The following is a 24302-nucleotide window of genomic DNA, read 5'->3' as shown; positions in this document are numbered from 1 at the left end:
GGCTGTCTCTTTCCAGGTCTGTCTCTTTCCAGTGCTGTCTCTTTCCAGGTCTGTCTCTTTCTAGGTCTGTCTCTTTCCCAGTCTGTCTTTTTCCAGGTTTATCTCTTTGCCTATCTGTCTCTTTCCAGGTCTGTCTCTTTCCAGGTCTGTCTCTTTCCAGGGCTGTCTCTTTCCCCATCTGTCTCTTTGCCCGCCTGTCTCTTTGCCCGTCAGTCTCTTTCCAGGTTTGTCTCTTTGCCCATCTGTCTCTTTACCCGTCTGTCTCTTTCCAGGTTTGTCTCTTTCCAGGTTTGTCTCTTTGCCCGTCTGTCTCTTTGCCCGTCTGTCTTTTTCTAGGGCTGTCTCTTTGCCCGTATGTCTCTTTACCCGTCTGTCTCTTTCCAGGTTTGTCTCTTTCCAGGTTTGTCTCTTTGCCCGTCTGTCTCTTTGCCCGTCTGTCTTTTTCTAGGGCTGTCTCTTTGCCCGTATGTCTCTTTCCAGGTTTGTCTCTTTCCAAGTTTGTCTCTTTCCAGGTCTGTCTCTTTGGCCGTCTATCTCTTTGTCCGTCTGTCGCTTTGCCCGTCTGTCTCTTTCCAGGTCTGTCTCTTTCCAGGTCTGTGTCTTTGCCCGGCTGTCTCTTTGCCCGGCTTTCTCTTTGCCCGGCTGTCTCTTTCCAGGGCTTTCTCTTTCCCCATCTGTCTCTTTCTCCATTTGTCTCTTTCCCCGTCTGTCTCTTTCCAGGTCTGTCTCTTTCTAGGGCTGTCTCTTTCCAGGGCTGTTTCTTTCCAGGGCTGTCTCTTTTCCTGGCTGTCTCTTTGCCTGGCTGTCTCTTTCCAGGTCTGTCTCTTTGGACGTCTGTCTCTTGACCGTCTGTCGCTTTGCCAGTCTGTCTTCCAGGTCTGTCTCTTTCCAGGTCTGTCTCTTTCCAGGGCTGTCTCTTTCTAAGGCTGTCTCTTTTCCTGGCTGTCTCTTTGCTTGGCTGTCTCTTTCCAGGTCTGTCTCTTTGGCCATCTGTCGCTTTGCTCGTCTGTCTCTTTCCAGGTCTGTCTCTTTCCAGGTCTGTCTCTTTCTAGGTCTGTCTCTTTCCCAGTCTGTCTTTTTCCAGGTTTGTCTCTTTGCCTATCTGTTTCTTTCCAGGTCTGTCTCTTTCCAGGTCTGTCTCTTTCCAGGGCTGTCTCTTTCCCCATCTGTCTCTTTGCCCGTTTGTCTCTTTGCCTGTCAGTCTATTTCCAGGTTTGTCTCATTGCCCATCTGTCTCTTTACCCGTCTGTCTCTTTCCAGGTTTGGCTCTTTTTAGGTTTGTCTCTTTCCAGGTCTGTCTCTTTGGCCGTCTGTCTCTTTGGCCGTCTGTTGCTTTGCCCGTCTGTCTCTTTCCAGGTCTGTCTCTTTCCAGGTCTGTGTCTTTCCAGGTCTGTCTCTTTCTAGGTCTGTCTCTTTCCCAGTCTGTCTTTTTCCAGGTTTATCTCTTTGCCTATCTGTCTCTTTCCAGGTCTGTCTCTTTCCAGGTCTGTCTCTTTCCAGGGCTGTCTCTTTCCCCATCTGTCTCTTTGCCCGTCTGTCTCTTTGCCCGTCAGTCTCTTTCCAGGTTTGTCTCTTTGCCCATCTGTCTCTTTACCCGTCTGTCTCTTTCCAGGTTTGTCTCTTTCCAGGTTTGTCTCTTTGCCCGTCTGTCTCTTTGCCCGTCTGTCTTTTTCTAGGGCTGTCTCTTTGCCCGTATGTCTCTTTCCAGGTTTGTCTCTTTGCCCATCTGTCTCTTTACCCGTCTGTCTCTTTCCAGGTTTGTCTCTTTCCAGGTTTGTCTCTTTGCCCGTCTGTCTCTTTGCCCGTCTGTCTTTTTCTAGGGCTGTCTCTTTGCCCGTATGTCTCTTTACCCGTCTGTCTCTTTCCAGGTTTGTCTCTTTCCAGGTTTGTCTCTTTGCCCGTCTGTCTCTTTGCCCGTCTGTCTTTTTCTAGGGCTGTCTCTTTGCCCGTATGTCTCTTTCCAGGTTTGTCTCTTTCCAAGTTTGTCTCTTTCCAGGTCTGTCTCTTTGGCCGTCTATCTCTTTGTCCGTCTGTCGCTTTGCCCGTCTGTCTCTTTCCAGGTCTGTCTCTTTCCAGGTCTGTGTCTTTGCCCGGCTGTCTCTTTGCCCGGCTTTCTCTTTGCCCGGCTGTCTCTTTCCAGGGCTGTCTCTTTCCCCATCTGTCTCTTTCTCCATTTGTCTCTTTCCCCGTCTGTCTCTTTCCAGGTCTGTCTCTTTCTAGGGCTGTCTCTTTCCAGGGCTGTTTCTTTCCAGGGCTGTCTCTTTTCCTGGCTTTCTCTTTGCCTGGCTGTCTCTTTCCAGGTCTGTCTCTTTGGACGTCTGTCTCTTGACCGTCTGTCGCTTTGCCCGTCTGTCTCTTTCCAGGTCTGTCTCTTTCCAGGTCTGTCTCTTTCCAGGGCTGTCTCTTTCTAGGGCTGTCTCTTTTCCTGGCTGTCTCTTTGCTTGGCTGTCTCTTTCCAGGTCTGTCTCTTTGGCCATCTGTCGCTTTGCTCGTCTGTCTCTTTCCAGGTCTGTCTCTTTCCAGGTCTGTCTCTTTCTAGGTCTGTCTCTTTCCCAGTCTGTCTTTTTCCAGGTTTGTCTCTTTGCCTATCTGTCTCTTTCCAGGTCTGTCTCTTTCCAGGTCTTTCTCTTTCCAGGGCTGTCTCTTTCCCCATCTGTCTCTTTGCCCGTTTGTCTCTTTGCCTGTCAGTCTCTTTCCAGGTTTGTCTCATTGCCCATCTGTCTCTTTACCCGTCTGTCTCTTTCCAGGTTTGTCTCTTTCCAGGTTTGTCTCTTTCCAGGTCTGTCTCTTTGGCCGTCTGTCTCTTTGGCCGTCTGTTGCTTTGCCCGTCTGTCTCTTTCCAGGTCTGTCTCTTTCCAGGTCTGTCTCTTTCCAGGTCTGTGTCTTTGCCCGGCTGTCTCTTTGCCCGGCTGTCTCTTTCCAGGGCTGTCTCTTTCCAGGGCTATCTCTTTCCAGGGCTGTCTCTTTTCCTGGCTGTCTCTTTGCCTGGCTGTCTCTTTCCAGGTCTGTCTCTTTGGCCGTCTGTCTCTTTGGCCGTCTGTCGCTTTGCCCGTCTGTCTCTTTCCAGGTCTGTCTCTTTCCAGGTCTGTCTCTTTCCAGGTCCATCTCTTTCCAGGTCCGTCTCTTTGCCCGGCTGTCTCTTTGCCCGACTGTCTGTTTCTAGGTCTGTCTCTTTTCCGGTCTGTCGCTTTCCAGGTCTGTCTCTTTCCAGGTCTGTCTCTTTCCAGGTCTGTCTCTTTCCAGGGCTGTCTCTTTCCCGGCTCTCTGTTTGCCCGGCTGTCTGTTTGTCCGGATCTCTCTTTGCCAGGCTGTCTCTTTCCGGGGCTGTCTCTTTCTAGGTCTGTCTCTTTGCCCGTCTGTCTCTTTGCCCATCTGTCTCTTTCCCCGTCTGTCTCTGTCTTTTTCTGTCTCTCTGTCCGTCTCACCACTGACATCATATTACCTCACACATAAGCTTCTTATACTAACAGTTTATTTTGTTCCTATAACAACCACTGACAGTTGCTATTAATAACCTATGGCTCTCACCTTTATTCAGTTTAATGGAGGCAGAATTTTTGGAGACTAACTGTAAAGCGCGGGGTTAAATTTTCCCACCCAAACATAGTCTATGACGTTCCCTGAGTCACATGGAGTGTCTGTGCAAAATTTCATGATTGTAAATGCAACGAAGCTGATTCCTTTAGCGGACATACACACACACATACTGTACATACATACATACATACATACACTGAGCTTTATATATTAGACTAGCTGTAGTACCCGGGTGTTGCCCAGGATAGTAAAGGCCACTTTACACGCAGAGATAAATCTTTGGCAGATCTGTGGTTGCAGTGAAATCATGGACATATTGTTATATTTGTACACAGCCACAAACCTGGCACTGATTGTCCACAATTTGACTGCAACCACAGATCTGCCACAGATATCTCTGTGTGTAAAGTAGCCTTAACTGTCTCTCTCCCAGTCTCTGTCTGTGTGTCGCTGTCTGTCTGTCTCACTGTCTGTCTCTTTCCTTGTCTGTCTGTTTCTATCTCTCTGTATTTGCATCAGTCTATCTGTCTCAATCTCTGCACCTGTCTGTCTCCCTCTCTCTGTCTCTTTGCCCGTCTGTCTCTTTGCCCGTCTGTCTCTTTGTCCGTCTGTCTTTTTGCCCGGCTGTCTTTTTGCCCTGCTGTTTCTTGGCCCGGCTGTCTCTTTGCCCGGCTGTCTGTTTCTAGGTCTGTCTCTTTCCCGGTCCGTCTCTTTCCCGGTCTGTCTCTTTCCCAGTCGTTCTCTTTCCCGGTTGGTCTCTTTCCCGGTCTGTCTCTTTCCCGGTCTGTCTCTTTCCCGGTCTGTCTCTTTCCAGGTCTGTCTCTTTCCAGGTCTGTCTCTTTCTAGGTCTGTCTCTTTGCCCGTCTGTCTCTTTGCCCATCTGTCTCTTTTCCCGTCTGTCTCTTTGCCTGTCTGTCTCTTTCCAGGGCTGTCTCTTTCCCCGTCTGTCTCTTTGCCCATCTGTCTCTTTCCAGGTCTGTCTCTTTCTAGGTCTGTCTCTTTCTAGGTCTGTCTCTTTGCCCATCGGTCTCTTTGCCCATCTGTCTCTTTACCCGTCTGTCTATTTGCCCGTCTGTCTCTTTCCAGGTCTGTCTCTTTCCAGGTCTGTCTCTTTGCCCATCTGTCTCTTTCCAGGTCTGTCTCTTTCTAGGTCTGTCTCTTTCTAGGTCTGTCTCTTTGCCCATCGGTCTATTTGCCGGTCTGTCTCTTTGCCCATCTGTCTCTTTACCCGTCTGTCTCTTTGCCCGTCTGTCTCTTTCCAGGTCTGTCTCTTTCCAGGTCTGTCTCTTTGCCCATCTGTCTCTTTCCAGGTCTGTCTCTTTCTAGGTCTGTCTCTTTCCAGGGCTGTCTCTTTCCCTGTCTGTCTCTTTCCCCGTCTGTCTCTTTTCCCGTCTGTCTCTATCCAGGTCTGCCTCTTTCAAGGTCTGTCTCTTTGCCCATCTGTCTCTTTCCAGGTCTGTCTCTTTCCAGGTCTGTCTCTTTCTAGGTCTGTCTCTTTGCCCGTCTGTCTCTTTGCTCGTCTGTCTCTTTGCTCGTCTGTCTCTTTGCCCGTCTGTCTCTTTGCCTGTCTGTCTCTTTCCAGGGCTGTCTCTTTCCAGGGCTGTCTCTTTCCCCATCTGTCTTTTTCCCCGTCTGTCTCTTTGCTGGGCTGTCTCTTTGCCGGGCTGTCTCTTTGCCGGGCTGTCTCTTTCCAGGTCTGTCTCTTTCCAGGGCTGTCTCTCTCCAGGTTGGTCTCTTTTCCGGTCTGTCTCTTTCTCGCTCTGTCTCTTTCCCGCTCTGTCTTTTTCCAGGTCTGTCTCTTTGCCCGGCTGTCTCTTTCCAGGGCTGTCTCTTTCCAGGGCTGTCTCTTACCCCAGCTGTCTCTTTCCCAGTCTGTCACTCTATGTCTGTCTGTCTTTTTCTGTCTCTCTCTATCCGTCTATCCTATCTTATACTAACAGTTTGTTTTGTTCCTATAGCAACCACTGACAGTTGCTATTTATAGCCTATAGCTCCCAGCTCCATTCAGTTTAATGGCTGCAGGATTTTTGTAGAGTAACTGGAAAGCACGGGGTTAAATTTTCCCGCCCAAACATAGCCTATGACGTTCCCTGAGTCACATGGAGTATCTGTGCAAAATTTCGTGATTGTAAGCAACGGTGCGGATTCCTATAGCAGACATACACACACACACACACACACACACACTGAGCTTTATATATTAAATATGCAAATCATGAAATAATGGAAACAACATTTTTGAAATGTCTCACTTTATCCAGTACCATGTATGAGCACCATGTACCCAAATCCCCGCACTTACCCAAATTGACTGCTATCAATGAAGTTATTAATGGTTGTCCGAAGAATATTCTGCAGCGCTGAATACCCCTTGGCCATTTATTAACCTCTTCACGACCTACCGATTTTGCGCTTTCCGTTTTTTTCACCATTCTTCTTCCGAGAGACGTAACTTTTTTATTTTTCAGTCAATATGGTCATGTTAGGGCTCATTTTTTGTGGAACAAGCTGTACTTTTAAATGAAAGGATAAGTTTTACCATATATTTTAGTGGAAAAGGGCAAAAAATTCCAAATGCGGAAAAATTGCAAAAAAAGTGCGATTGCATGATTGTTTTTGAGATATTTTATTCACTGTGTTCCCTATATGGTAAAACTGATGAGTCAGTGTGATGCCTGAGGTCAGTGCGAGTTCGTAGACTCAAAACATGTATAGGTTTACTTTTATCTAAGGGGTTTAAAAAAAAAAATCGAACGTTTGTCCGAAAAAAGTGGCGTATGTTTTGCGCCATTTTCCATGACCTGTAGCGTTCTCATTTTTTGAGATCCATGGCTCAGTGACAGCTTACTTTTTGCTTCTCAAGCTGATGTTTTTAACGGTACCTTTTTTGCACAGATGTTACGTTTTGATCTCCTGTTATTGCATTTAGCGCAAAATTTGCAGTGACCAAAAACGTAATTTTGGCGTTTGGAATTTGCCACTACGCCATTTACCGATCAGGTTAATTGATTTTATATTTTCATAGATCGGGCATTTCTGAAGGCGGCAATACCAATTGTGTGTATATTTTTTAATTTTTTAACCCTTTAATTTTCAATGGGGGGCGAAAGGGAGACAATTTGAACTTTTAGGTTTTTTCTTTTCTTTTATTTGTTTAAAAAAAATGTAAACTCTTTTTTTATTTTATTTTAATAGGTCCCCTAGAGCAGAGGTTCCCAACTCCAGTCCTCAAGGCACACCAACAGTGCATGTTTTCAGGATTTCTTTAGCATTGCATGGGTGTTGGATTCAGCACCTTTGCAGGTGATTAAATTATCACCTGTGCAATACTATGGAAATCCTGAAAACATGCACTGTTGGCGTGCCTTGAGGACTGGAGTTGGGAACCTCTGCCCTAGAGGACTATTACCATCAGCAATATGATTGCTCATTCATTTCTCCCGATCAGAGCAGCACCGCTTAGACCAGGAGAAATGATCATCTCTTGTAACAAGCAGATCTCAGCTGTTTCTTACAAGACCTGAGTCATGTGTGCACAGGAATCATCACATGACCCTGTGCTACCAAGAAAACCACTGGATCCACGCCATCACATCACGTGACTTCCGGTATCGGTCTGTGAGTACGGATCTACTCCTATCACCATTAATATGGTGCTGTCATATCTTGACAGTGTCATTTAAGGGGTTAAAAGGCATGAGCGGATAGCAATTCTGCTCGTGCCTAGCAGCCACACATGTCAGATGTATAAATTAGCTGAGACGTGCGCTGATCGCTGCAGGCTGCTTGCTGCAGCCCGTGGGGATTAACACTATGGCCGCTAGGACGTATTATTACTGCCCGCGGTCGTTAAAGGGTTAAGATCCACTGCTGGCAGCTTCCTTTGCTGACCAATAACATCCCAGATATGCCCGATGGGAGACAAGTCTGGAGATGTTGCAGGCTCTGGTAGCATGCTTACGCCACGTAGTTTACTTGCAGTAGTATGATCAACATGCTTTCAGCAGTTGTCATGTTGAAAAACAGTCTCTGGGACAGTTTGGAGAAATGGCCGTACCACGGCCTGACCCTCAATTGATCCATTCCGTACTGCAAGAGAAACTGGAAGTCACATGCAAAGACTAAAGCGAGCTTTACACGCAACGACATCGCTAACGAGATGTCGTTGGGGTCACGGAATTCGTGAAACGCAGGAACGACTGTTAACGACCAAAAAAACTTAGCAAATCGTAAATCGTTGACCAGCCGACCCTATCCCAAATATCGTTGCTGTTTCAGGACGCAGTTTGTTTGTCCTTCCTGCGGCAGCACACATCACTACGTGTGACACCGCAGGAACGAGGAACAAACTCGTACCTGCGGCCGCCCGCAATGAGGAAGGAAGGAGGTGGGCGGGATGTTCGGTCCGCTCATCTCCGCCCCTCCGCTTCTATTAGGCGGCCGCTTAGTGACACCGCTGTGACGCCGAACAAACCTCCCCCTTAGAAAGGAGGCAATTCGCCGGCCACAGCAACATCGCTAGGCAGGTAAGTATGTGTGACGGGTGTAAGCGATGTTGTGCGCCACGGGCAGTGATTTGCCCGTGATGCACAACCGACGGGGGCGCGTGCTTTCACCAGCGATATCGCTAGCGATGTTGCTGTGTGTAAAGCCCGCTTAAGATGTTAAACAGTGTCTACACAAACTATCAGAAGATGTTTGTATTACATTGAGTTATGAACCAGACGTAAAGCCACAGATGTTCCTTTGACCTCACTCCACCACTCTCAAAGGCTATTATAGGATAGTAATGAGGACAATGGAGACTGAAAAGGTTGTTTATCACGTTTTAGCAACGAGTCTTAAGGCCCAGTCACACTAAACAACTTACCAGCGATCCCAACAACGATACAACCTGATAGGGATAGCTGGTAAGTTGCTAAGAGGTCGCTGGTGAGATGTCACACTAAGTGACGCTCCAGCGATCCTACCAGCAACCTGACCTGGCAGGGATCGCTGGAGCGTCGCTACACGTGGAAGCATGCTGCGCTTGGTAACTAAGGTAAATATCGGGTAACCAACCCGATATTTACCTTGGTTACCAGCGCACACCGCTTAGCGCTGGCTCCCTGCACTCCTAGCCACAGTACACATCGGGTTAATTACCCGATGTGTAGTCTGGCTATGTGTGCAAGGAGCAGGAGCCGGCACTGACAGCTGTGAGCGGCGGACGCTGGTAATGAAGGTAAATATCAGGTAACCAAGATAAGGGCTTCTTGGTTACCCGATGTTTACCGTGGTTACCAGCGTCTGCAGAAGCCGGCTCCTGCTGCCTGCACATTTAGTTGTTGCTCTGTCGCTGTCACACACAGCGATGTGTGCTTCACAGCGGGAGAGCAACAACTAAAAAATGGCCCAGGACATTCAGCAACAACCAGCGACCTCACAGCAGGGGCCAGGTTGTTGCTGGATGTCACACTAAGCAACATCGCTAGCAAGTTGTGCCTCAGCAGTGATGTTGCTAGCGATGTTGCTTAGTGTGACGGTACCTTTACTTTTGTGTTGGACACAATAATCTAGAGACCACATGGGCAACTTCATGAAGAGCTCTTCACGAGGAAATGTTACACTGGGCCTACTCTTGTAATGGTGGAATTGGGGGTATAATTTACAGTAGCACATCTTCAGCTTGGTGTTACATTGATTTGGTGCTAGATGTAAGGATACAGCCATCTCTCCAAAGTATCCCAGGGACTGTTTTTCAATATGACACCACCAGGCTCCATGTTGTTTTTGCTACTGTAATCAGCCTGTGCAGCCTAAGCACACTAACATGGACTGCAGCGTCTCCAGACTTGTCTCTTATCACTCATATCTGAATTATGATTGGATGCTAATTGCCGTGGGAGATGCCAGCAGCGGATCTTCATGATTTGTCCTAGAGCATTCAGTGTGGCAGAACATTCCTCAGACAACCATTAATAACCTCATTGATACCATGTCATGGCATGTAAGGATGGATATTTCTGCATGTGGTGCTCATACTTGACACTGAATAAACTGAAACGTATTGAAAATTTTGTTTCCATTTTTTCATCATTTGTATATCACTAACATGTGTATCCATCCTGTGATTTTCAGAACTCTTCAATTTTTTTCTTCTTGGTGTTGTGATTTCAGTGTTTAGGAGCATATTTTTTTACAATGTTAAGGTGTGCCAATGTCTATAAGTAAGGGATACTAGAACTAAAGGGGGCTTTACACGCTGCGACATCACTAGCGATGTCGCTAGCGTTCGCACCCACCCCCGTCGTTTGTGCGTCACGGGCAAAGCGCTGCCCGTGGCGGACAAAATCGCAAGTACCCGTCACACATACTTAGCTTCCTAGCGACGTCGCTGTGGGTGGCGAAGAGCCTCTTTTCTAAGGGGGCGGTTCGTGCAGCGTCACAGTGATGTCACACGGCAGGCGTCCAATAGAAGCGGAGGGGCAGAGAGCAGCCACATGAAAGTTGCCGGAGGACGCAGGCACGGTGTTGTTCGTCGTTCCTGGAGTGTCACATGTAGCGATGTATGCTGCCTCAGGAATGACGAACAACCTGCGTCCAAAATCAGCAACGATATTTGGGAAATGGACGACGTGTCAACAATCAACGATTTGGTGAGTATTTTGCATCGTTAGCGGTCGCTCATACGTGTCACATGCAACGACATCGCTAACAAGGCCGGATGTGCGTCACGAATTCCGTGACCCCAGCAACATCTCGTTAGCGATGTTGTTGCATATAACGGGGCCTTAAGTGTGATGGTCCCAATGGCAATGTCTACCTCATGCCTCCACATTCATATCTATTTAGCCTCAAGTTGATCATAAACTTCTAACTATTCTGTATTAGGTGATCTAACAAAGAAATGTAATATGTATTCATGTGACAACCAATTTAATACTGCTTCAGGCACTTTGTTTAGGAGAAAACCTACATCTAATGTACAGGATTTCTTAGACATGTGGTGAAGTTAGATGAAAAGAAATCTAAAACTCCCTGAAAGAAAGCCGGATGGTGCTTGGGATAGAATGGGAACAGAAGCAGGAAACCGCTCTGTGATATCTCTGGTCAGCAGCCAACATACAGAATTCTCCTCTCACCCAACTTTAAGGTCAATCTGTTCTATGAGCCTTGGCACAAACCTGCTGTAAAGGAGTGTATGATAATATATAGAGCAGACTATGGAATTAGATAGTTTACAATATGTCTTTTTACCACAGCAGACAATATATTCTATGCAGAGGATGTCAGAAAGAGTTTGAACTTGAAGCTTCCACAGATCGAGAACTTGAGGATCCAGCTGTGACGAACTTGTCTCAGATACTTCCTGTTTGTCTAGGAGACATATGTTCTTGCGAGACTCGTTGTATGTGACTGAGGTGACCTTATTATGTGACTTCCGTTTTCTCACTTAATATTTTTAGATAAATTAGCCTTTCTGGTGTCAGGAGGAGGGAGTGGATTGTGATTTTGACAACTACTTTGTTAAGAGTTGTCTTTGACCCAGCTGTCTGTACACCTGTTTTGCTACATTTATAAGGGTATAATTTTGTGGGATAAGCTTTCCCATACCTCACTTCAAAGCCTTTAAAGCGTAAAACTTGTTCAGTTTTGGTCACATTGTATTGATCTGTGCAAATAAGCATAATCAACTAGACAGATGGGTAATAAAGTGTATTCATCCTCCCAACTCCTATATAATAAATTATGTTTGAGATACAAAAGTGACCAGGGTCATTCATTTACAGGTAAATGTCAGCAAGCTTCTTCATTATGGAGAGATCTTCTCGCAGGTATAAATTGGCTAAAGCTGCTTAATCGCTGACATCTGCTTCAGCCTCTTAGAAGTAGAGATGAGCAAATCAATCCTTGTTGATAGAGTGTGAATTTCCTGAAATTCGTGGTTTCTTTCACATGAATTCAAACAATCTGCAATAAAAATTTGCAGTTGGTAATTAACCTTTTCACCCAGGGATGAGATTCAAATTTTTAACAACAAATTCTCTGTTTGTGTTAGGAAATTACGCCCATTTTTATAAAAACAAAAGCAAAACTACAAGCCCATTAGAATGACTGAATCATTTTGATCATTTTCACAGACTTTCCTGAACCATATACCTCAAGTACAGTCTCTCTGCCTCCTGTCAGGTCCACATTCTTCCAGTCACTGTCAGTCACTTCTTAGTATGGTTAATAGTATCAAAGGGTGTATTACAAGTTGTAAAAATGAATACTAAAGGAACCCTGCTCAAATTGGAAAGGATGAACTCCTGTCCGTCCATCTGTCACCTCAACCGTCTGCTGCACATAATCGCTGGCCTCAGCAGCCACAGCACAAATATGTGTGATATACCACCACACCTTGACATTACCAGCACATAATGACTGAATAATACCACATATAAGGACGAATACCACCACAGTGATTCCAGAGGTAGACTTGATGGTAGCCAGACCTCCAACATAGCCCTAGCTCCTGAGCAGCCCTGGTCTAACACCCCCTCTCCCCCATCCCCGGGGAGGAGTAAAGAATCCCAAAAATACTGACAGACAGGGGAAAACCCAAGGCTCAAACTCACTTTAAGAACACACAGGGAAAAAGATAATATGTGCTCAGGGAGAAATAAAGTACAGGGAGGAAATAAACAAACAACAAGGATATTCCATAGTACACCAAATTGCATGCAACAGTTCACCAAACAAAAGGATCACAATGCACAAGGACAGATAACACTGGAGCAAAGCTAGAGCTATCTTCGGCATGTGAGGCTAGGTTCCACCATTTTTTATGGCGGAGGTGGCTGTGATTGGACATCAGGAACCTGTGACCCCAGCAGCAATTCATCAGTCAGCAGGAATTAGCGCCTGCTAAACCGAAGAGTAGAGAACACTAAACACTCAACACCCGACTCTGGCTGAGCAACTAAGAAGCATCAGGTTGCCTGTCAGACTCTGCAATGTGAACAGAGTCTGCAGTCGCCATGACACCTCTGCACTGACACCTGTGGCCTACGTGGCCACCCAGACCTTGGGGTTGTAGGATCCACCTCATCAGGTGAGCCTGACACATAATACACAAGAAAAGTTATTCCAGTTGATATTGTGGATTACATGAACAATCAGCCTTTCTTCTCAGAAGACATAGTGCCAGAGGAGATGGACAACACAATTCTAATGCCAATCTGTGTTGCAGGCTCTGTGGGGAATCCAAATTGACTTACTACTAGGATAAGCTTTGTTACCTACTCTGTGAAGCTTTCACCCAGCAAACATCTGCTGCCCATATGGCTGAATAGCAGTCCCCTGCAATCCATGCAGAAACAACATTCCCATGCCTTGCCAGAATTAGGGCTACAACGAGTAGCCGAGGTAGGAGCAGCAACACCTGCAGTATATTTCACTTGATGGACTAGATATTTTTTTGACATTGTGTGGCCTTCCGCAAACACATGCAGAGTCTGAACAGGCAAATACAGTCCTACCTAGTCTGTGTTCTTTCTCAGGAAGGTACCTCATGGATTTAATTAATAAATTGCATGAGTGGCAAGCATTGGACCAGTTTACTATTGGAATACTGTTCTGTCCAGCCTCCAGTGTCAGAGAGAAAATTAAGTGGATTTGTCATACCAAAGTGAACCAGGTTTTCTGCCACAAGTGTTGAAAACCAAACATTGGTCAAAATGAATTAGGCCTGCATCAGTGCAGACTTTCATGCACCAATGGCTGATGCCAATGATTAAATTATCCATACCATCTGTCTGCCTGCTTTTCTGTTGAATGTCATCTACACCATTCAGCTGCCGTCATTTCTGATGGACAATACTCTGCCAGGCATCTACTCACTGTCCATCATGTCATCTATACTGTAGTACTGCTGCTGCCTGGGCGGCGAGCCGTTTCGCACCTTTGTGCTTCGATAGGTCACTGGACACGTGGAAGCACAAAGGTGCGAAACGGCTCGCCGTCGTCCGGCGTTGTGACCCTGTCCTCACCCTCCCCCACCACCTGTACCCCTTGGTATGAATTATTTTGATTAAATCCAGAATCTGGATGCTGCTGAGTGCCGCCTGATTCTGTCTTTCTCGGATCTCAAATCATTTTTGTATGTTTGATAAAAAGTCTTAGTAATTGCCTAATAATTTTGTAATTAGCAAACCAGTTGCAGACCACAAAAAAGGGATTTTTTTTTACTTCTGGATGAGAGGCTATTACTTCTTTACATTTAAAACAGTAGGGTGCACCTGTTCTCTTTCCCCATTAAAAAGGATCATTTTTTGACGGATTTTAAAAAAGCTATTAGCTATTACTACTTCATTTAGCAAAGGGAAAAGCTTTTTATACCCCTCCAACAGGGTTAATTGTTTTACCCAACCATGTTTAAATGCCACAGCTTCTTCCATTTGTACATACTGTCTATAAACAAGAGCAATGTATACACCTACCTCCCCCTCCAAAAAAATGGATAATTTTTAGACCACTTATACAGTTTGGGTAGCCCAAAAAGTCTGAAACTGTGGTGTGTTGTTAAATAGGCTGTTGGTTACTTCTGGTTATCAGCTGTTTTTCCCATAGCCAGACAAGTAGAAATTATTTGAACTGGCTGCGTTTGCAATAGGCCCCTTTCACACGTCAGTGATTCTGGGACGTTTGTGCTTTTTTTTAAACGTACCAGAATCACTGACATACGCAGACCCATTATAATGAATGGGTCTGATCACACGTCAGTGATTTGTCACTGCACGTGTTTCCGTGCAGCGTACCCGCGTGTGCGTGATTGCTGCACGGAGACATGTCCATTTTTTTCTGGCATCACTGATGTTCCACGGACCACACAGTGGTGTGGTCCGGGAAACATGTGCCAGAAAAAAACGTGCATTTAAAATAATAAACATTTTAACTCACCCGGCGTTCAGCGATGTCCTCTGCAGCCCGTTCTCCCTGCTGCTTCTAAGCCGGCTGATTACTGTCGCACATATTCATTATGCGCGACACAGGCGACCCGGAAGCAGCTGCTGCGGAGGTCACCGCCGGCCGGATGCTGCACCGCGGGAGGATTCAGCACCATGGACAGCGGGAGCGGGCGCAGGTGAGTTGATTTCTAAGTGCAATCACGGGCCACGGAGAACGGAGCCTGGATTGCACTTAGACAACCCACGTGTGCCGAGATTCACGGCAAACGCAGGGACATGTCTGTGTTTTTCACTGACGTGTGAAACGGTCCTTACACAGCTCAAAACATGTTCAATTGACTCCAAGGGGAATTCACAGTGTTATACACATATTTTCCTGGCACTGAAAGGCTTTTTAAATATAGAATTGCTGCAAATTTATTTGCTGTGAATCAAATTTTTGGAGGAAATTCAGCAAAATTGGCAAATTTGGATCTCAAATGATCTACTCAAATCTACTTAGAAGGAATCATTTAAAAAATAGATTGCTTTAGTTTGCTTCATACAATGTTCCACAATTATACACACTATGTACAATCTAGGCATGATTAGACAGAGTTAAAGTGCTGTGCAATATCGCTGACACATGTAAACCATTCAATTAGGAAGACGTGCATGTCTATTGCTGCTCCTTATCTGAGGCTGAATAGCCCAGTCACAAGCGACCATATAATGGTGGGAGACACATAGAAAAGCACAATACTTACTGCTGGCTACTAGATCCACGTCCCGCTACCCCAATGTACGTTTCGCCACTTCTTCTTCGGGGCGTGTATATTGCGGAACTCTTTACTTGTGTGTATATATATTTATTGTAGGTTTATTGTACTAACAGAAAATGTGAAATCTGCATTTAAACAAAATTTGACCGGTGCAAAAGTATGGGCACCTCAACATAAAGGTGACATTAATATTTTGTAGATCCTCCTTTTGCAAAAATAACAGCCTCTAGTCGCTTTCTGTAGCTTTTAATGAGTTCCTGGATCCTGGATGAAGGTATTTGACCATTCCTGTTTACAAAACAATTCCAGTTCAGTTAATTTTGATGGTCGCCGAGCATGGACAGCACGCTTCAAATCATCCCACAGCTTTTCAATGATATTCAGGTCTGGGGACTGGGATGGCCATTCCAGAACATTGTAATTGTTCCTCTGCATGAATGCCTGAGTAGATTTGGAGCGGTGTTTTGGATCATTGTCTTGCTGAAATATCCATCCCCTGCGTAACTTCAACTTCGTCACTGATTCTTGCACATTATTGTCAAGAATCTGCTGATACTGAGTTGAATCCATGCAACCCTCAACTTTAACAAGATTCACGGTGCCAGCATTGGCCACACAGCCCCAAAGCATGATGGAACCTCCACCAAATTTTACTGTGGTGGGTAGCAAGTGCTTTTCTTGGAATGACGTGGTTTTTTGCCTCCATGCATAACGCCTTTTTGTATGACCAAACAACTCAATCTTTGTTTCATCAGTCCACAGGACCTTCTTCCAAAACGTAACTAGCTTGTCCAAATGTGCTTTTGCATACCTCAGGCGACTCTGTTTGTGGCGTGCTTGCAGAAATGGCTTCTTTCGCATCACTTTCCCATACAGCTTCTCCTTGTGCAACGTGCGCTGTATTGTTGACCGGTGCACATTGACACCATCTGCAGCAAGATGAAGCTGCAGGTCTTTGGAGGTGGTCTGTGGATTGTCCTTGACTGTTCTCACCATTCTTCTTCTCTGCCTTTCTGATATTTTTCTTGGCCTGCCACTTCTGGACTTAACAAGAACTGTACCTGTGTTCTTCCATTTCCTTACTATGTTCCTCACAGTGGAAACTGACAGTTTAAATCTCTGAGACAACTTTTTGTATCCTTCCCCTGAACAACTATGTTGAATAATCTTTGTTTTCAGATCATTTGAGAGTTGTTTTGAGGAGCCCATGATACCACTCTTCATAGGAGATTCAAATAGGAGAACAACTTGCAAGTGGCCACCTTAAATACCTTTTCTCATGATTGGATACACCTGCCTATGAAGTTCAAAGCTCAATGAGGTTACAAAACCAATTTAGTGCTTTAGTAAGTCAGTAAAAAGTAGTTAGGAGTGTTCAAATCAAGAAATTGATAAGGGTGCCCATACTTTTGCACCGGTCAAATTTTGTTTAAATGCGGATTGCACATTTTCGGTTAGTACAATAAACCTCATTTCAATCCAGAAATATTACTCAGTCCATCAGTTATTAGATATATGAAACTGAAAAAGCTGTTGCAAAACACAAATTGTTATAAAGAAAAAAGGTTACCATTAATAGGGGTGCCCAAACTTTTTCATATGACTATATATATATATATATATATATATATATATATATATATACCGCATATATTTTATAAAAAAAATTTAATACAATGAATTTTGAATAAAGATTAATAATTTTTAAAAACTACTCTGATTTCTTAAGCTTCATTGGTCTGAATACCATACTCAGACCATGATGTGTATTTTAGTATGTTCAAGCTTTACCACTTTGAGGGGAAACAAAAGCAAATTGTTTAAGCATATTGTGATTTAATGTTCTGCAATTGCTGCACATGCTGGGAAAATTTTCCTATAGACACATCTCATGGATCATTAACTTTTTATCAAAACATATGCCGAATGAGCGTTCTATTTGCATAAATTTTAGCTGTATAGGTTGACCATAACCCTGCCTCAAGTGCATTTAAAAGTACAGTCATAAAGGCAACTGTATAGTTATACTTTTTATAGGAATCAATGATAGACAGATGCATTGGTGTAGACCAGGGGTCTCAAACACGCGGCCCGCGGGCCACATGCGGCCCTTCAGGTGGCTTCTTGCGGCCCGCAGGCCCGTGGACCTGGTAAAGATGGCGACCGGTGCAGGGGCCGCAGCTGCCAGTTATTTATTTCAGCCTACAGTTTTGTCTTTGCCGCGCACAGTGAAGTTCTCACTGCAGAACGCAATAACAGCCGCCTGCCAATCAGAGGCAAGCACCTGCTGCATATGACCTCAGATGATTGCCTGTGATTGGCCAGTGGCTGTTGTGCAGTGAGAACTGCTTTGCACGCGCCGGCCGAAAGTTCAGCGATGACAGCAGCTGTGATCATTACCGGGTCCACATGCTTGCGTGCTGCTGACAGCAGGTGAGAAGAATGTTTTTGTGTGTGTGGGGTTCTGTGTTGCTGGCTGAGGCTGCAGTGTGTGTGTGGCATGCCGTGTGTGTGTGTGGTTCTGTTGCTGGCTGAGGCTGCACAGGGTGTGTGTGTGTGTGTGTGTGTGTGTGTGTGTGAGCTGAGGCTGCACAGGGTGTGTGTGGTGTGTGTGTGTGTGTGTGTTAGCTGAGGCTGCACAGGGTGGGGGTGGTGGTGTTAGCTGAGGCTGCACAGGGTGGGGGTGGTGGTGTTAGCTGAGGCTGCACAGGGTGGGGGTGGTGGTGTTAGCTGAGGCTGCACAGGGTGGGGGTGGTGGTGTTAGCTGAGGCTGCACAGGGTGGGGGTGGTGGTGTTAGCTGAGGCTGCACAGGGTGGGGGTGTGTGTGTGGTGTTAGCTGAGGCTGCACAGGGTGGGGGTGTGTGTGTGGTGTTAGCTGAGGCTGCACAGGGTGGGGGGGTGTGTGTGGTGTCAGCTGAGGCTGCACAGGGTGGGGGGGTGTGTGTGGTGTTAGCTGAGGCTGCACAGGGTGTGTGTGTGTGTGTGTGTGTGTGAGCTGAGGCTGCACAGGGTGTGTGTGGTGTGTGTGTGTGTGTGTGTTAGCTGAGGCTGCACAGGGTGGGGGTGGTGGTGTTAGCTGAGGCTGCACAGGGTGGGGGTGGTGGTGTTAGCTGAGGCTGCACAGGGTGGGGGTGGTGGTGTTAGCTGAGGCTGCACAGGGTGGGGGTGGTGGTGTTAGCTGAGGCTGCACAGGGTGGGGGTGTGTGTGTGGTGTTAGCTGAGGCTGCACAGGGTGGGGGGGTGTGTGTGGTGTCAGCTGAGGCTGCACAGGGTGGGGGGGGTGTGGGGGGTGTTAGCTGAGGCTGCACAGGGTGGGGGGGTGTGTGTGGTGTTAGCTGAGGCTGCACAGGGTGGGGGGGGGTGGTGTGGTGTTAGCTGAGGCTGCACAGGGTGGGGGGGGGGGGTGGTGTTAGCTGAGGCTGCACAGGGTGGGGGGGGGTGTTAGCTGAGGCTGCACAGGGTGGGGGGGTGTGTGTGGTGTTAGCTGAGGCTGCACAGGGTGGGGGGGTGTGTGTGGTGTTAGCTGAGGCTGCACAGGGTGGGGGGGGGTGTGGTGTTAGCTGAGGCTGCACAGGGTGGGGGGGTGTGTGTGGTGTTAGCTGAGGCTGCACAGGGTGGGGGGGGTGTGTGTGTGTGAGCTGAGGCTGCACAGGGTGGGGGGTGTGTGTGTGTGTGAGCTGAGGCTGCACAGGGTGGGGGGGGTGTGTGTGTGTGAGCTGAGTCTGCACAGGGTGGGGGGGTGTGTGTGTGTGAGCTGAGGCTGCACAGGGTGGGGGGTGTGTGTGTGTGAGCTGAGGCTGCACAGGGTGGGGGGTGTGTGTGTGTGAGCTGAGGCTGCACAGGGTGGGGGGGTGTGTGTGTGTGAGCTGAGGCTGCACAGGGTGGGGGGGAGTGTGTGTGTGAGCTGAGGCTGCACAGGGTGGGGGGGAGTGTGTGTGTGTGAGCTGAGGCTGCACAGGGTGGGGGGAGTGTGTGTGTGTGTGTGAGCTGAGGCTGGACAGGGTGGGGGGGTGTGTGTGGTGTTAGCTGAGGCTGCACAGGGTGGGGGGTGTGTGTGTGTGTGAGCTGAGGCTGCACAGGGTGGGGGGTGTGTGTGTGTGTGAGCTGAGGCTGCACAGGGTGGGGGGTGTGTGTGTGTGTGAGCTGAGGCTGCACAGGGTGGGGGGTGTGTGTGTGTGTGAGCTGAGGCTGCACAGGGTGGGGGGTGTGTGTGTGTGTGAGCTGAGGCTGCACAGGGTGGGGGGTGTGTGTGTGTGTGAGCTGAGGCTGCACAGGGTGGGGGGTGTGTGTGTGTGTGAGCTGAGGCTGCACAGGGTGGGGGGGGTGTGTGTGTGAGCTGAGGCTGCACAGGGTGGGGGGGGTGTGTGTGTGAGCTGAGGCTGCACAGGGTGGGGGGAGTGTGTGTGTGTGAGCTGAGGCTGCACAGGGTGGGGGGTGTGTGTGTGCGTGAGCTGAGGCTGCACAGGGTGGGGTGTGTGTGTGTGTGTGTGAGCTGAGGCTGCACAGGGTGGGGGGTGTGTGTGTGTGTGAGCTGAGGCTGCACAGGGTGGGGGGTGTGTGCTGCACAGGGTGGGGGGTGTGTGTGTGTGTATGAGCTGAGGCTGCACAGGGTGGGGGGTGTGTGTGTGTGTGATCTGAGGCTGCACAGGGTGGGGGGTGTGTGTGTGTGTGAGCTGAGGCTGCACAGGGTGGGGGGGGGTGTGTGTGTGTGAGCTGAGGCTGCACAGGGTGGGGGGTGTGTGTGTGTGAGCTGAGGCTGCACAGGGTGGGGGGTGTGTGTGTGTGTGATCTGAGGCTGCACAGGGTGGGGGGTGTGTGTGTGTGTGAGCTGAGGCTGCACAGGGTGGGGGGGGTGTGTGTGTGTGAGCTGAGGCTGCACAGGGTGGGGGGTGTGTGTGTGTGAGCTGAGGCTGCACAGGGTGGGGGTGTGTGTGTGTGTGAGCTGAGGCTGCACAGGGTGGGGGGTGTGTGTGTGTGAGCTGAGGCTGCACAGGGTGGAGGGGAGTGTGTGTGTGTGAGCTGAGGCTGCACAGGGTGGGGGGGGTGTTAGCTGAGGCTGCACGTAGTGGGGTGTGTGTGTGTGTGTGTGTGTGTGTGTGTGTGTGTTAGCTGAGGCTGGGGCACATTGCTACAAGGGGACAAGGATGCGCACACTTTTACAGAATGGGAAACAAGATGGGGCACATTACTACAAGATGTTGGCCAAAATTACTATGCGGTGGTTATTGTAAAACTGTATTACTTACAAAAAGGGGAAAAAATGTAAAAAAAAGTGTGTATGTATGTAGATATATATATATATATATATATATATATATATATATATATATATATTACACATTTGTTATAATGGACAAATGAAAAATGTTCAAAAACAGTGATTCAAGGGTGTATAGAAAGAAAAAATGGTACCACTACCATTGTCACTTTGTCCTGAAAGGAATGCGGCCCCTCAAATTATTTTTTTCCTGTGTGCGGCCCATACACCCAACCGAGTTTGAGACCCCTGGTGTAGACATATAGTTGCCGCAGTTTGCCTTCATTTCAGAAGGTGCTTGAGGATAGAGTGGTAACATCTGTAAGAAGATTGAAGTCCTTCACGGAGGAGTGGAAAAAATGTCTCCAAGTTAATGTCAGAGACTGTCAAAAGAAAAACCTTCTGGAGGTTGTTTCTGCAAAAGGGGACAATAACTGGTATTTTAGAGTCAAGAATGTACCTACTTTTTTTTACTGAAGGAAATTACATAGCCTCACATCTGTATTATTTATTATTTTTTTTATAAAAGTCTTTTTTTATGTTCAGTTATGTTATCTATATCCTTATATACATACCTGGTCAAAATTGATGGTACCCCTCTTTTAATGAAAGAAAAACCCACATTGGTGACAGAAATAACTTGAATCTGACAAAAGTAATAATAAATAAAAAATCTATGAAAATGAACAAATGAAAGTCAGACATAGCTTTTCAACCATGCTTCCTCAGAATTTTTTTAAAAAAATAGAACCCATGAAATAGGCACGGACAGAAATGATAGAACCCCTGAAAATAATGTGACAAAAGGGACATTTAAATCAAGGTACAGTATAGACCAAAAGTTTGGACACACCTTCTCATACAAAGAGTTTACTTTATTTTCAAGACTCTGAAAATTGTAGATTCACATTGAAGGTATCAAAACTATGAATTAAAACATGTTGAATGAAATACTTAAAAAAGTGTGAAACAACTGAAAATATGTCTTATATTCTAGGTTCTTCAAAGTAGCCACCTTTTGCTTTGATTACTGCTTTGCACACTCTTGGCATTCTCTTGATGAGCTTCAAGAGGTAGTCACCAGAAATGGCTTTCCAACAGTCTTGAAGGAGTTCCCAGAGATGCTTAGCACTTGTTGGCCCTTTTGCCTTCACTCTTTAGTCCAGCTCACCCGAAACCATCTCGATTGGTTTCAGGTCTGGTGACTGTGGAGACCAGGTCATCTGGCGTAGCACCCCATCACTCTCCTTCTTAGTCAAATAGCCCTTACACAGCCTGGAGGTGTGTTTGGGGTCATTGTCCTGTTGAAAAATAAATGATGGTCCAACTAAACGCAAACCGGATGGAATAGCACGCCGCTGCAAGATGCTGTGGTAGGCATGCTGGTTCAGTATGCCTCCAATTTTGAATAATTCCTCAACAGTGTTACCAGCAAAGCACCCCCACATCATCACACCTCCTCCTCCATGCTTCATGGTGGGAACCAGCCATGTAGAGTCCATCCATTCACCTTTTCTATAAAGACACGGTGGTTGGATCCAAAGATGTCAAATTTGGACTCATCAGACCAAAGCACAGATTTACACTGGTCTAATGTCCATTTCTTGTGTTCTTTAGCCCAAACAAGTCTCTTCTGCTTGTTGCCTGTCCTTAGCAGTGATTTCCTAGCAACTATTTTACCATGAAGGCCTGCTGCACAAAGTCTCCTCTTAACAGTTGTTCTAGAGATGAGAAGGTGTGTCCAAACTTTTGGTCTGTACTGTATGTGTGCCGCCCCCATGCCAGCAGCCGTGCTGCTCAGATCCAGATCTGCGGTATGGCTCGAGGGACTCTACAGGACCCGGGGGTCGTGCAGACACTCCGAATAAAAGGGGGACGTATTTATACGGGACTGGTTGTAAAATGTGACGCCACCCATGGGACGCGGTGATGATAGATGGCACCGCTGCTGCCGGTATATGGGGTACCCGGGGCTGATGGATCTGGGCAGCAAGGTGGTATCCCCTCCACGGGTAGGGGAGGTGTAGTCCCGGGGCCCAGGGTAATGTTAGAGGTTGCAGGGAGCAGTCTTTAGGAGGCAGTAAGTAGAGCAGTTACATTTGGTAGTCGTGGTGCTGGATGAGGCTGTATTGATGTGGAGGGTCAGTAAACACAGATGGAAGAAATACTCAGGGTCCAGTACTTAACAAGAAATTGCCGGTGTCCGTAGGCCTTTGGTGCAGGGGTGTTCGGATCCCACACCCAGTACAAGAAGCAGGGCTCTCTCTCTCCTGCACTCCAGCTGACAGTCACCTTTTCCTCCTCGGTTTCAGATGGGGGAAGTCCTTTCTCTGCACAAGTCCGGGTTCCCGTGCACACTACCGGCGGGCCACTACCCTGCCCCGGTCCACCACGGGTTCCCCTGAGCCTACTCTCCACTTCAGCTCCTAGAACTCAGCTTTCACCTTTCTTCACTTCCCCAGCAGCCCAGGAGCTACAACTCCTGTCTGCTCTCCTCTCACTCCCTTCTCTGACTGACTTTCAACTCCTCCCCTCCTGCTCTTTCAGTTTCTACACTGGGGGGAGGGTGTGGCTGCCTCACTGCATCGATGTGGGATCAGGTGGTACCAAGGAGGATTAACTCTTTCTGTGACTACCTGGTGTGCCAGCGTCACATATGTCCACTAATTAGCAGCACAGGTGTCAAGAATCTTATAACCAGTCACTGGGCCTGTATATAAAGCTACAGATACTCACTGTGCTGTTTGATTACATGGCATGAATGTGACGCCCTGGACCCCCAGGGGTCACAGGTCACTACACACACCATACACACCCCCACCCCAGTAAGGTACCATCAGTCAACAAAAGACCTGATTGCCTCCCTCAGAGTCAGACAGGCACACCAGGTAGGCAGAGTCAGGTGGATAGACACCCCCCCCCGAGGAGTCTGCTGGCCTGAGGCAGGAAATACCCGCAGATAGAGAGAGATAGAGACTGAGTTTGGAGAGAGAGGAGTTCAGTTCTGCGAGGGGCCTGGGTTGGAGCCTAGGACCCCCGATCAGTCAGGCAGGCAGACGTTAGTGGCCGCCTGCAGGAGACCGGGAATATGACCAGTGGAACTGTAAGGGACCGGGACAGGGTAGTGGCCCGCCGGAACCGAATCGGGGAGCTAACTGGATACCGGAGCACCAGGCAGGGTACTCAGACCCCGAACTAGGCTATAAGCCACCACCATAGTCAAATTTACTGATTGCGGTCTGGATCTCAGGGGTTCATTCCCACCTAAGTCCCGATTGAAGGCAACAGCCCAACCCGTCCGGATAGGAGCCACCGCCAAAGGCCAGAGATCCAAAGGGCCAGCGTCTGTGGGCAAACGGGTTCCTACGACACATATGCCGAGGAGCGGACTACCAGTGCCCAGGCCCGGTTATCACCCCGTTTGGTTCACCAGCGCCTACAGTGTCTTGTATCAGAGTGAGTACACCAGTGCCCTCAGGCACCGCACCGTGCTACCCCACAACACTGCGTTCTGCACCCCGGCCCTCGCCAACCGGGCCCCGGGACCAACATCCCCTACCCACGGAGGGGTCCACACCTAGCTGCGCCACTACACCGCTCACCGCAGCGGTGGTGTCCACAATCACCACAACCCGTGGGTAGTGTCACGAACTATCATCCCAAAACCAAATACCCGCATCCCCCGTGCATAGCGCCAACCCCCTTGCAGAGCGACGTGACCCCCGGGTCCATGAGAGGCTCGAGCCACCACCTGTAGAACGCGAGCACGGATCCGAGCGGCTCGGCGGCCACAGCCGAGGCCGCGAGGCTGT

The sequence above is a fragment of the Anomaloglossus baeobatrachus genome, chromosome 9 (assembly GCF_048569485.1).
Source record: "Anomaloglossus baeobatrachus isolate aAnoBae1 chromosome 9, aAnoBae1.hap1, whole genome shotgun sequence".
NCBI lineage: Eukaryota > Metazoa > Chordata > Amphibia > Anura > Aromobatidae > Anomaloglossus > Anomaloglossus baeobatrachus.
This window is presented reverse-complemented; position numbering follows the sequence as displayed.